Genomic DNA, 14,544 nt, shown 5'->3' on the forward strand with positions numbered 1-14,544 from the left:
TGCAAGTGTGAGGGAGGATCTCTGTCTCTTTTGATCACCAGTATACTCCCAAGACCCATCTGCCCGGGCTGCCTCATGACGGATATTTGCTGAATGGCTGGCTGGCTGGCTGGCTGACTGCCTGATCATGGATCGGCAATAGCTCAAATACTCTGAGTCCTGCAATATCCACTCTGCATCAGTAATAATGACAGCACAGTACATTAATGCTTTCTCCTGGTGGTTTCCAGCTCATTCATTATTTATGGGTTCTGTTCATTAGGCAAGGGCAAGTTGGTAATGCCAAGCACACTGTCACCAAGATAACTGAGTGTTGAGTTACCCTTCACATGACCAAGCTGATTCCCCAAGAGATAATTTTCTACCACTTCTGATTCCACTCCTGATCCTCCTTCCACCATCTTTTGGTTTCAAGCTATAATGACAATGCACACTTTTTAAGCATGTGATATAGGGCTGAAGACTGTGTTCTCAGTACTCCTCCTTCCTTTTTTGTTCACTTTTTCTTTATTGTCCTAATCCAAATTGTACCAGTGGTGAATGTCCTTACTGGATTTTCCAACTCAATCACTTTAAGTCAGGTTCCTTCCCTGGGCTTTCACCACAGCAGGTGGTAGAAGAGCAGGATTCCATGGACAAGACGGAGCTCTGGAGTTTGAGCAGATGTCCAAGGATGTGACTACATAGCTGCCACGTGAGGGCAAGTCCTCGGGACACATGTCTGAAAGTAGACCCCAAACTGGGGTATCAGGCAGACAGAAGATGCTCATCTCATGACAAGATCTCTTGGACACCAAAACTAAGGGATTCTGGCCAAGGAGGGGTTGGGAGGAGCTCTAAGGATGCCTCTCCATCTACGCTTGGTGGAAAGACTAGGAGTTCTGCCTCACAGTGGTCTGAACAGCTATGAAAGATTCCAATCAAAGGAGACCAGAGTTGAAAGCCAGAAATTTAGAGTGAGAATGTCTGCGGGCTCCCTGTCAAGGAACGAGGCAGCAACTTATTCACTGGAGAACCAGAGATCCAGTAGGCCCAGAAACTAAGCAGTCCACTGGTGGGAACGAAGTGGCTCTAAAAGCAAAAGCTTAATAGAAATCCCCAGCTTTTAAGGTTCTCATAAATTCTGCAGTCCAATACCATATCCAGAATCAGGGTAAGCAGATCAGATACCAATTTGAAGTAGCACAAAATGCAAATATATCTTAGATAGTGTTCTTTTTAATTTATATTTTAATGGTGTAATGATACTTTTAAATGAATTAGATACATACTTCTCTGCCATAGCAAATGGAAGGTAAAATACCATTTTATAAGCTTACAATAAAAAACTGGGAGTGGTTTCAAGAGACAAATGACTCTAGAGCCTTTCAATTACAAGGAAGGGGACTTGATTTTAATGACAAAACAAAAATTACTCTCTTTGGCAGACATTCACCAATGTTTAACTGCCAATAGAAGATAGCTCCATATAAGAGGCCAATAGACCCATGCTGTATCATGGTAATTTTCTCAAATATAGATATATAATTTTAATAGCTTCATAATGTTCCAGCATATGGTCATAACACGCTTTACTTAACTAATCCCTAAATGTTGGGTATTTCAGTTGCCCCCAATATTTAGCCTCTATAAGCAAGGCTGTGTTCTTGTGCATTAATCTTTACATACTCAGCCAATTATTTGCTTAGGCTTAATCCATACATTTCAAGTTGCTGAAGTAAAGAATATAAATTTATTTAAAGATTTCTGATACAGATTGTCAAACTGCCCTTAAAACAGATGATATTTCTAATCCCACCAGCAGCATATGAGAATTGAACAGAAGACAGCAATCTAGTAAAATTCAATTTAAATATTCAAGGAGAAAATTCAGGCTTTCAATAGTGTTGGAAGTATACAGAAATTCAAGACAAATAATCCAAAAGAAATTTTCATGGTGCAATTATTATGTGTCCTTTCACTAATAAAAAATATTTCATGTATTTTATTTTGCTATATGCTCTGGATAGCTAAGAGAAACACATATCTAATTTAAAAGTTATGTTATCCTTGACTAACTCATCAGCAGTATCAATTAATATGTCAGAAAGATGTTGGTATGAAGATACTACCAATAAAACTTTAAATTTTCCTAATTTCCTTTTGAAGAGGTCTTAACATTTTAGTTTTGGTTCACAAATTTGGTGGAATTTGTAATTATATGATATCCTAAATCCTCAATGATTTTTACTTGAAAAATCTTCCAATTTAACTTTCTCCCCATCAAAACCCAAATGGCACATTCTTAGACATATTTTAACAAAAAATCATCCTGAGACTGAGAAGCAGTTTTATCTTCCAAAGTTGAGAAGTCACAGAAAAAAAAAAAAACACAATTAACCAGAATTCCTACCAAGCAGCTCCCTACCCCACAGCCTCAAATCCTACTTTTGGGCGAAACAATGAGAGCAAATAAAGTTCAAGTGGGGAACCTGTGGAAAAGATTCCATTCCACATGGAATACTGTACAGCTACTGAAAATCATATTTACCATGAAGTTGTGGTAATAGGAGAAAAAGCACATGCTATTATTTTAATTATAAATAATTATATATGTACACATGCATATACATACATATTTTATACACACAAAGACATATACACACACATATTTCTTGTCTATCTTTTAAATATAGAAAAATAAGGAAAAAATCTTAAAAGTGTAAATACTTCATTAAGGATGGTGGAATTAGGGATCATTTAAAACAATTCTTTCCAGTTTTTTTCTCTGTTCCACATTTTCTGTAATAAATAGACTTTTAAATGCTAGTTTAAAATTCTATCTTCAGAGCACACATTCTACTTAATGTATTCTACCTTTCTTTGACAAATACAGCTCCGAAAAATCAGAATTAATGTTCAAAGGAAAAGCCTCAAGGATTCACTATGTTCATTATTACTAGCACAGCACAGCACACTTTAGAGTTTTCCAGTGATAATGAAAACACAGTGGTTTTCTACTTAAAATTTCATGTAGCTGTAAAACCTTACACGTTGACAACTATAATCAAATCAGGACGTCACTTTCGCCAACTCTCCTGTAAAACGTTTCCTAATGCAATCACCCCAGAGCTCCAAAAATGAATAACTGGCAGTTCTGTGAATTAGTGCTTTTGATTTTTTTTTCCTTCCCTGCCATAAGCTATCAGCTTGTTGACAGTCTCCAGGACATACTAATGACGGATCACCATATCTTCTTAGCTGCAAATTACCAAAACTTTAGGGAGCTTCTAACAAATGATGAATGTATCATCTCTTGAACTCTCTCAAACCTTAAAATATGATTCTGTTGGATCGAGCCCCACATCGGGATCCCTGTTCAGAGGGGAACCTGCTTCTCCCTCTGCCCCTCACCTCACTCGTGTTCTTACTCTCTCTCTCTCAAATAAATAAAATCTTAAAAAAAAAGATCACATCCATAGCATCAGCATTTGTGGAAGGGATGCATGAATCTCCATCCTATACTATATCTTCCCCCACTAAAATGACACGTTCAATTAAACATCTTTGCTGACTTACTCTCATCACCCATTAAGTAGGTCAGTTAGAGAACAGCTTCACTTAACTGTGCTCTTGGGTTAGTTACTGAATATCTCCATATCACCACTATTCTTAATTGCTAGTATATGAGTGATTGCTTTGTGCCTGGTGAGTTATCTCATTTAATCCTCCCAACAGTGATGAAGATACTATTATCATAACCACTTTGCAGATGAGGAAACTGAAGTGCCCTTCCCGACAGTCATACAACCGGTAAGAGAAGACCCTAGGTTCTGTTGGGGAAGCTGTGCTCCCAGCCCCCATGCTTATGGACAACATTACACTTTCTCTCCCCGGGCAAACAAAACACCAGACAGACCAAGAACTATAGTCATAGTTACAATAACTATAGAATCACCAAAATAGAATGATCTAATCAAAACACATTCAAAGACTGTCTTGTACTATAAAAAAAAAAAAAATGGGGACATTATAAATAGCCTTTAGGGTTCCTTTTTAAAGATTTATTTGAGAGAGAGAGATCACGCACACAGACACGATATGGGGAGGGGCAGAGCGGGGCGGGGGGGGGGTGGGGGGAAGGGCTAATCTCAAGCAGACTCCACGCTGAGCACAGAGCCAAAGGAGGGGCTTGAGCTGAAACCAAGAGTCTGGTGCTTAACAGACTGAGCCACTCAGGTGCCCCTAGGGTTTCTTTGTTTTCTTTTAATAGCCCTGAGAAGCACAGAAGGGGCACTTTTCTGAAAATATGTTTTCAAATTTTATGGTAAGTAGGCCCACAATATGGCCAATTTCAAGATTAATGTTCCTAACTTTAATTCCACCAAATCCCAAGCTGGGTTTATTTTTTTTGTTTTTTTTTTTTCCTTTCTTTTCTTCTTCTTCTTCTTCTTCTTTTTTTTTTTTATACCAAAGGTTTAGAGGATTTGGCTTGTTGTGACCCAAAAACAAAAGATGTTAAACTTTGGAGCTATTACCACAACTTCAAACTTCAGTAATTTAAGACTTCATAAAATGATGGTTTAGAAAGTCTATATGTGGAATCCAAATGAAAACTTCATGAGCAAAGCTCTCATTTAGACTCTCCCAAACCTGATTCCCTGAAAAAAATGTTCAGCCAGCCCATAATGTGGAAACAATTATGAAAATTAAGACATTTGAAAACCACTCAAGCAGCTTTTATTTCTAGCTACATCTTACAGGACATGGTGCTGCTGGCCTTTTAGCTGGCTTTCAATAACGCTTCCCTCTGTCTCTTAGGACAAAACTGGGTGCATCCTGAATGAGGTCAGTGGGCACTGTGCATATTTTCATCTCCGAGGGCCTGCAAACGTAGAACAGTTCTCTCCTCTCTGGAAACCCCAGCCAGAAGGGAGTTAGAGGTTAGGTCAGCTGATGGTGCCAATGACCAGAGAAAAGAGACCGCTCCTGCATAAGCAATCACTGAATTCTTTTCAGTAATTCACGTTAACGGCAAAATCAGGATAGCATGGGAGATTTAAATCCACATATGATCCCTGACATTCATTTTAGCCATTAGTTTCAAAGCCTTTAGTCTTGCTGTTCCCTCTGCCCAGAAACCTCCTCCCGCAGATAGCCACAGGCTCATTGGCCCACTTCATTCCTGCTCAAATGTCACCACATCAGAGATCCCTCCTCTGCCATCCCCTAAAAGAGAACCTCACACTACTCTGCTGCGCTTCCACCCTCTGTCCTGCTTGGTCCTTCTCTGCAGCATTTCTCACCACCTGAAACTACTTCCCATGCGTTAGGGAGTCAGGGGCGCTGTGTCGTTATGGCACATCCCCAGTACCTGGAACAATGCCCAGCACATAGTAGGCACTCAGTAAACACTTGTTAGACATAGAACGAAATCAAGTCCTTGTGTACACATGCCTGTATGCCCCTGTTTACCCGAACTGAGCATTATTACTTTCTTCTTTGGCGTACTCTCTAATTTGTATCTCACAACTCTCATTTCCCTCCACAGACCTGGCCCCAAGCCCTGCGGCTGAGAGGTGTGAGGAGTAGAGTTTGCCACCCTTGAACAGGGTGGTCTGAAGGGCAGTCCCACAGTAGAGACCTCTCCCTTGTGTGTAGGGACATCAGAAACTATGGCTCCTCTTTGAACATAACTTCAAAAGAGAGGGGGACCCAATGGCCAAAGCTAAAACAATTTGAGAAGCAAAATAAAATAGCATTGGACTATAAACAAATGTATAAAATAAACACCCTTAATGCATACTGATGTGAGTAAATGACAGAATAAAATAACGAACAAGAAAGAGGAGATAAATCTCCCATGCAGAAGAATTCCAAATAAATTGTATAGACACTCTGCTCTAAAAGAGGGGAACATAATTTCTCCCAGAGCACAGCAGGAAAAGGGTAAGGGGTGGGGGTAGGGAGTCACTTTCCAGTGGAGAACTTGACAAATGATTTTCGCGAGGTGATCGAGGTCAACAACAGTGGTGATAAGTCATATTGCCAATCTGTAATCTTGATATATGTTAAGAATGGTACTTAACTCTGTGATCTTCCTTCCCCAAACCCACAACCACAGTCTCACCATGAGAAAAACCTCAGACAATTCCCAATTGGGTGACATTCTGCAAAATTCCTGACCAGGACTCCTCAAAAACTGTCAAGGTCACGAAACCAAGGAGAACCTGAGAAACTGTCACAGCTAAGAGGAACCGATGGAGACACAACATCTAAATATAACGTGTATTCTGGATCCTAGAACAGAAGAGGGACATTAGGCAAAAACTAGGAAAATCTGAATAAAATATGGACTTCAGCTAAAATACTGTCTCCATATCAGTTCACTAATTGTAATAAGCACACCACACTGGTGAGACATAATAGGAGAAACTGTACAGGAGGGGATGTATAACACAGAAACTCTATACTATCTGCTTGATTTTTCTGTAAATATATAACTGTTCTATAAATAAATACTAAAATAGATTTAAAAGAGAGAGGAGGGGATGTTATGAATTTCACTATACTTCAGTAATTTTAAGATAGAGCTCGCGTGTTTCATGAATGGCCACTATCCTAGGTTAGGGTAAAATACACAGAGGAGAGGCAATTTGTTTAGGGTTCAATGTAAATGGAGGCTGTCTATAATAGAGTGCTGGAAGCCTCTGTTATCATTGGGTAAAGCTAATATGTTTACTTAGGGATGCCTGTTAAGTGTCCAAATCTGACACCCTATCTTCGTACCCTAGATCATTTCTCTTAAGAACGCTAAACTCAACTTCGCTTACACTGCACGCCACTCCGTCTCTTAAGAAGGAATGGTAAAGTCAGTCATACAAAATTGCTCTGATGGAGACCCTCTGTCTCCACAAGGCACCCCGTGCCTCTATGGGGAGTAAAGCTCCCAGGCAGCCGCCACACAGAGGAGGGGCAGGCACCCACGGGGTGCGTTTGGGCAATGACAAACATCCGCGCCTCCAGTCCTCCTCGGCCGCAGGTGGTGACCTGCGGGGGAGCACGGCAGCTGGAGCTCCACAGAATAAACAGGTCACTGTACCACTGCATGTGGATGAGCCCTGCAGGGACGGAGGACCGCCCGCCGCATGTCAGCTGGCTCAGCCACGGCTTTCTCGCTCTCCATTGAGTGGGTGGATTTATAAGAGGCCACGGTATACACACACTTCTTCTACCCTAGGACTTGTTTAATAAACAACTGCGAGCAAACGTATTGTTCCCCAGTTGTCCCTGATGACCGAAGTCTGTCTTAAACCTCTTAATTAAACAGGAAAGTAAACCAGAAAACATACAGAGCTAAACCAAAGGAGACACAGGTTTTATATGATCAGCAGATTCCCTGACTTATCAGAATATAAGGTAAATATTTAATTGTGTTTGCTTAATGTATTATACAATTTTAATCCCATCTACCTCATGAGATTAGAAAGATAACAGACACACTTTGTCCTTTGACCCTCTCAAAAGTAAAGATGCTAATCACAATGCTTAGAATATTTACAAAGAATATAACTACGTATGTTCTATTGTATAGGAATAAACTTTAGACCCTTATGCAATCACATGCTTTCCTCTTTGAAGGAGGAAAGTGCCAAAATTTAAAGAGTGGACATTTATAGCTGAAAAAGATATTCTTCTTGTACGAAGAACTTGGTCACTGTGAAAATACATTTTGAGAAACTTCAAAGTTCCTGCTTACAGCAAAGACTTTCCACGAGAAGAAAATTAGGTGTCTTTTGATGTAAAATCCACAACAGACAAAATCTTGGTCCAAACCATTTGTCCTAACCTAACCATAGTACTGCATTCCCTTGCTCGTCCCATTTCATGACCTTGTCCCTTGCCTCCAGTCCTAAAAAGGATATTCAAGAGCCTCTTACCCTACACTGTTGGTTCCCAATAATCCCCCCAGCTGTTACCAGCGATGGGTCAGTATTATGATCTGCAGTGATGCCCTCCGTGCTTCTGGAGACCACACCGGCCCAGGTTAGGGCCTGACTAAATCCTAAAACTCTGTAGAGAAAGGGAAATCATATTTTCAAAAACACGTGGCTCTAACAGGAAGCAGCTGTTGTAATCAAAGCTTCCGAGGTTCTACAGGAGAGCATCGCTAGGGCCAAACGAACAAGTCATAGGGGTCTCGGCAGGAGTTCTAGGCCTTGGTCAGGAAGCAGCACTCATCACGAAAGTGGGAGGCTCACAGACCTCCCCAGCCTGCCCCCTTCTCCCACCCTGTGCCTGCCTCGTGGTAAAAGAGCGTGCCCGTGTCAAGGTGGCCAGGTTGTGGAAATGTATATAAAAGACATGTGAGTGCTGCGCCTGACCTCATCCATTGGCCCCTCCGACCCCCCTCCACCCTTGTGCTCCGTACCCTGCAGGACTGCATCAGCAAGCCTTGCCCTCCAGCTCCTGTGGACAAGGCAGACAGCAAGAGATCTGGAGGAGGCAGGAGGCCGAGGCTGGGAGACTGATTTTCCTTGCCCCTTCCCCTCCTCCCTCCCCTTGGCTTTCAGGTTGAGGGGTGCTAACTGCTCTTTGCTGTTTCCAGCTCTTGGATGATACTGCGCCATCTCTTGTTGGCTTCCATAAACTCTGCCCTCCCCCGGTTACCAAGTTACCGTCCCTCCTGCTCCAGCTACCAGTTTGACTGGATCATATGTTTCTTGTGGAACACTGAGAATACAGATGCCCTTTCCAGTACGCTGTTAATACAACAAAAAGTGTTGTTTTCAAGGTTTTAAATATGTTATGGATTTTCTTAAATCTTTTAGTAATATTTAGTACACTTTAACATTTCTTGGTTGTGAATATAACAACTCCCAAAGAAGGAAAGAGGAATAAATCATATTCCTGAGGGCACGGACCAGTATCACAATTCTTTTGATGCCTTCAGTATCCCCTTACCTGCACCAGAACCCTACTAAATTTCTCTACACATGGTAGGTGAGTTAATCAATGGGTGATTTACCCACAGTGATAGGGGTTCTATAAAATACAGGTGACGGCACTGGATTCCACCAGATCCCTGCACACCAGAGTCTACGTCACTGATGTCCTTCCGTGTCATCCAGGATCGGTCCCAGCTCCATCCGTGTTGCTGGTCTTAGACGCCACGGATTTAAGTGTTAGGTTGGGCTTAAGGATTAGCCGGGTTTGAAACCTGATGGTACGGCAAAAGAATCAGTAGTCTTTTCTTTATAATGCCTGTGGGGAGGGCGGGGGGCGGGGGGTAAAGACAGTTGTAGCCTTATGCGAGCAAAAACAATGCAGACATCCCACAAGGGCTATGTGTTGGAGGGCACAGCCGAGCCATCATCCGTGGCAGGGCCGGCGGCAGGGCCAGCTGGGGGCAGTCCTGCATCAGGGCTGCCCTCACAGAAGAGCTGGAGCCCGCCGCCTTGCTGGTGAGGCTACAATGGCAGACAGTCTTGAGACTCTGGGGACACAAGCCTGACAGAGTCCCTGAATAGGCCAAGAAGCTGGGAGGCTCAAAGCACTGGTGGGGGTGGTTCTCAGGAATAAGCTCATCCCTATCCCAATAATAGCTTCCTCGTACCCTAGCATTCTTCACCTCTGCTCCTCCACCAGCCCCTCCAGTACAAATACAGACATGCTTCGGGGAGATCCAAGGCCATCCCTGACTCTGGAACCTAGACAAATCTACACAACTGGAACTTTCCTACATGTACACCCTGATTTTCCTGAACTGCCTTTTTATGCACTAGATTCAGACGCTGTTTTAGGCACTGTTGGGGAGAACTCCCCTGAGACTGCACTGTAGGAGCGTCCTCTACCCCAGAGTCAGCCTTTCCCACCAGACTGTGAGCTTCTCAAGGGCTAGAACGGCTTCTTTACTTACGTTTGTGCACTTGATGCCCAATAGAGGGGCATGGAGTAGATGCACAATAAATGTTTGGTTCCTGTGCTGGTTAGTTTCAGTTAGCTGGTAGGGAGTAGAGGAGTTGGAAACTTGATCACATTATGTTGAATAACCAGGAGTAAAAAGAAAGCATAGCTAACCTTTCAAGAAATTTGGCAGAGAGGGGCGCCTGGGTGGCTCAGTTGGTTAAGCGACTGCCTTCGGCTCGGGTCATGATCCCGGAGTGCCGGGATCGAGCCCCACATCGGGCTCCCTGCTCCTTGGGAGCCTGCTTCTCCCTCCGACCCTCTTCCCTCTCGTGCTCTCTATCTCTCATTCTCTCTCAAATAAATAAATAAAATCTTAAAAAAAAAAAAGAAATTTGGCAGAGAAATACTAGATACCTCTTTTATGGCATTCAACATGCTTTATTGCATATTTGTTTTGTCTTGACATCACTTCCAAACCTGTTGGAAGCACAGCTGGTATCCTGTCTCCCTGTTCTTTGAAGCACAAACAAGTACTTGCATATAATCAGCACAAAATAAAAATGTGTTCCGTTTTATTGAGTAATTCTCAGATACTTGGTTTCCAGTCCTCTTTGGTTGACTGTGGCGGTTGACAAATAGCTCTTCCCTCCTTGAAATCCCCCCTGCGCCTCTGGGACTCTACCCTTTCCTGCTGTTTCCCCGTCGTCCTCAATACCTCTGTCCCCTGTTCTCCCAGCAGCCCCACGATGTATACACTCCTAGACTTGTCCTCAGCCTCCTCTTCTCTTCCCTTTAAACTTTCTTCCACCCTAACTACTATTGCTTAAATTATTTTCTCTATGTGGATGACTCCTGAATAACCACCTCAAGCCCTGACACCTCTCAACACTCCCCCTCTCAGGCTAAGCTCCCAGACTGCCTTCAAGATAAACAAGAAGAAAGTCACCCTAAAGATAGTATATATGTAGGTTGGAACTCTCAACTTCCCTCATTTCAGCTCTCGGACATAATGAGACCACAATAAAAAATAAAGTTGCAGGTTTCAGGACGCCTGGGTGGCTCAGTCGGTTAAATGTCTGCCTTCGGCTCAGGTCACGATCCCAGGGTCCTGGGATCAGGCCCCGCATCAGGCTCCCTGCTCTGAGGGGAGCCTGCTTCTCCCTCTGCCTGCCGCTTCCCCTGCTTGTGCTCTCTCTCTCTCTCTGTCAAATAAATAAATAAAATCTTTAAAAAAAAAAATAAAGTTGCAGGTTTAAACACCAGGTTTTAATGTAGGGAGCTAGAATGATGGTGGTCTCAGGCCTCTCTCCTTGTTTGTAGTACAGCATTCAGAAGTTGGCAGAGAGGTGTGGAACGGGACAGGCTTTGTCCCACTCGTACTGGCCAGGACCTTGGGTGTTTGGCTTAAGCTCAGGGTAGACTAGTAGAGCCCCTTTCCCTGATGCCCCACTGGGTCCTCACTACTATAATGTTCTGGGCTCTCAATTTGCTCTTGCTCCAGCCCTCTGGATATGCCCTTGGGGATTCTAACTCAGCTCCAAACCTGAGTATAGCCTTGCTGGGCTTCCCCCTGAGAATGGTTCTCAGCCTCTTCTCAAGTGAACTCCCCCTTGTTGACCTTACCACGCAGCAGGCCTCTGACCCTCAGGCTGCAAAGAAGGACTAGCAGGACCTTGGACTCCATTTCTCAGAAGTTCTGTTCTGCCTAGTAGGACACTGAACTCATCCTGCTAACTCATTTGCCCATAATTGTACACTCCCCTGCCATTCCTCTCATGATTATTTTTTTTTTTTTTGTATCTAGATTTAGCTTTATGTTCTATGGCACAGACTGCCAAATTGTTTTCCAGTTGTAACGAACTCCATTCCCCAGCCTCCCTGCAGCTAGGGTGGCCACAGGACTAAGTTTCTGGAATGGAATGTGAACATAAATGAAGTTTGAGACTTCCAGGTTAGCCCTAAAACATGCCGTGTGTGCCCCTCCATGCTCTTCCTGCAAGTTGGAATACAGACGGGCCTGTGATTCCGCATTCAGCATTCAGACCAGGGCAAAGCCCTAGAGGAGCATGATTCCCCATAGTTCACAGACAAGTTTCTATCAATGAGGAAATAAGTACCAAAATTGCAAATAAACACCTAGAAATGTTTACAGCACTTTGACATTGCTGTGAAAGACAAAGTGCATGATCAGTGGAATATAAAACACAGCCATTGCTCTTTGCTGTACTGAAAATAAAGAGAACCAGCCTCTAAACAAAGCGAGTTTGAGAAGCACTGCCCTAGCGCACAGTGGAAAAACAAGATGAAAGGGACCCTTCAAACCCGAACCACTCACCTTGAGACTGCGAGCAAGAGTGTCTTTCTCAAGTGTCTTTCTCAAAGTCTTTCTCAAGCCACTGTGTTTTGGGAACTCTGCCCAAGAAGCCTGCAGCTGTAGGGGAAGGTGCTGGAAGGAAACAGAATGGGAACATGCATTGGCTGTTCCTTCCCTGCAGCTCTTAGCAAAGCATTACAAGAAAGAGATGAGCTCAGGCAAGAATTGTTGGTAAGTTTGTAAGCAACGGTGTAAAGGAACAGACAGCATCTGGAGACTGGGAGATGAGACACGTTAACTGCTCTGGGACCCGGAAGAGCAGAAGATAGCATCACCACTCATGGCCTTTCTCGAAGGCCTCTCAAGCAGATGTTGCCGGGAAGCAAAGGAAGACAGGCCTATAGTAAAGAGCAGAGTGAAGGTGCGCCTTCCTGCTCAAGTCCATGTTTTGGAGGCCCTCAAGGTAGAGATTGATGAAGATGGAAGACAGAGGTGGGCCAACCACAGAAGCTGGAAAGTCAGACAAGCTTAAGAACTTGGTTCAGAAAGCAATGTGAATGCCGTGACTGATGAGTGGGGCTGACTAGAAGCAACCAGACGGGAAAGACTAGGAACTTTTTAAGGTTATTATGTTGTCACAGAAGCCACAGCTGGCCCCTGTTCACTCTCCCCACAAGGAGCACACCCTCCCCCACATTTCAGATATGGCCGTAGAGGGGGATAGACAGGAAGAACTTCACGGGAAACAAGGTCAAGTTCAGAGTCCTCTGTGAGGCCTTTCCTGGAGAGCAGAAGCAGGGGCCAGCCACAGAATGACTCCACCGCCAGGGCAGGGAGGTTGTAATTCCTGTCCAGGAGGCTTCATTATTTCTAGGTGCCTGTGACTGCTGCACATCTTCTCCTCTTCTGAATGGGGGTTTGTTTTATTTGTATGCAGTTTTCTCATTTCTCCTCCTCCATCATATAGCAGATGTTGGGCCGGTCAGAATTAAGAGAGAAAGGAACACTTCAGCACTGGCATACAAGACAGAGGTTAGAGAGGAAAAGCCTACACCTGTGGAGTCTGGTAAACTAAACCCTCTCAAGGCAAGCATAGCAGGCCATGACACAGGCGGGGCAGGGTAATCAGGGGCAAGGAGCAGAAGCTTTGGCATCAGCGGGACCTGAGTCGGATGGAGGCTTGTCACACTCAGCAATGGCTCTAACCTGGCACACTGCTGATCTAGCCAGAGCCTTTCCCTTTCTCTATAAAAATGGCACCATAACTGCAACGACCATATGGGACTGCTGAAGAATTAAAGCAATGTTTACAAAGTGATTAGCAAGACGCTTAGCACATAGGAAGTAATAAATGGCAGACAGTACTTCCCAAGAAAGTTAGGTAACTCTAAATTTCTTTTAAAAAGTTCATGAAATATACAACTGGCATTCTGGAAGTTTAATTGTTCATGCTCTGACACCTTCATTTAACAAGGAGTGATGACAGAACCATCCCATATCTACCCTAAAATACCTATAGTCCAGGAACGAATTTCTCCCTGCCTGAGAAGGGGCCCAGGGCCATAGTGACTAAGCTGAAGGCGCCATCACTTCCTTCTGCTGTGGCTTGAAACAAAGCAGCGAGGCAGGAATGGAGAAGGGGGTGAAGGAGGGAGAGCAGAGACAATGTGTTGTGGTAGAAGAACACAGACCTCAGGTCTGGGTTCAAACACTAGCAGATAAGCAGGTGAGAAGAGTGGTTAGAGAGCAAGGCTCCCACAGCAAACACCAGACTCAGCAGTCAGAAACTAAGAGTTTCTCCACCAGGATCAGGAACAAGGCAAGGATGCCCACTGTGGCCACTTCTATTCATCATAGGACTGCAAGTCCCAGCCAGGGTAACCGGGCAAGACAAAGATAGAAAAGGTATCCACGTGGAAGAAGGACGAGTAAAATTGTGTTTGTTCACAGATGACATGATCTTATATAGAGAAAAGCCTAAAGGCTGCACAAAAAACTAATAAATGAATTCAGTCAAGTTGCAGGATACAAAATAAACATACAGAAATCAGCTGCATTTCTATACACTAACAATGGAAAGGAAAGTTAAGAAAACAATCCTATTTATAATAGCATCAAAAAGAGTAAAACACGGAGAAATAAACTTAACCAAAGAGGCAAACACTTACACACTGAAAACTATAAGACATCAATGAAAGAAATTAAAGGAGACACAAATAAATAGAAAGACATGCTATGTGAGTGGGTAGGAAGACTCAATTCTGTCAAAGTGTCCATACTAGTCAGTGATTTAAAGATTCAGAACCAGCCCTATCAAAATCTCAATGGCACTTTTTTAAAAA

The 14,544-nt window shown here is 43.5% G+C and overlaps 1 protein-coding gene across 1 annotated transcript in view; it reads right to left on the reverse strand.

Moving 5' to 3' along the window:
* Window positions 1–14,544, reverse strand: part of LPAR3 (lysophosphatidic acid receptor 3) — a 75,639-nt gene that overhangs the window by 51,743 nt on the left and 9,352 nt on the right. The gene's annotated exons all lie outside the window — the stretch shown is intronic.

This window comes from Zalophus californianus, chromosome 4 (assembly GCF_009762305.2).
Source record: "Zalophus californianus isolate mZalCal1 chromosome 4, mZalCal1.pri.v2, whole genome shotgun sequence".
Classification (NCBI taxonomy): domain Eukaryota; kingdom Metazoa; phylum Chordata; class Mammalia; order Carnivora; family Otariidae; genus Zalophus; species Zalophus californianus.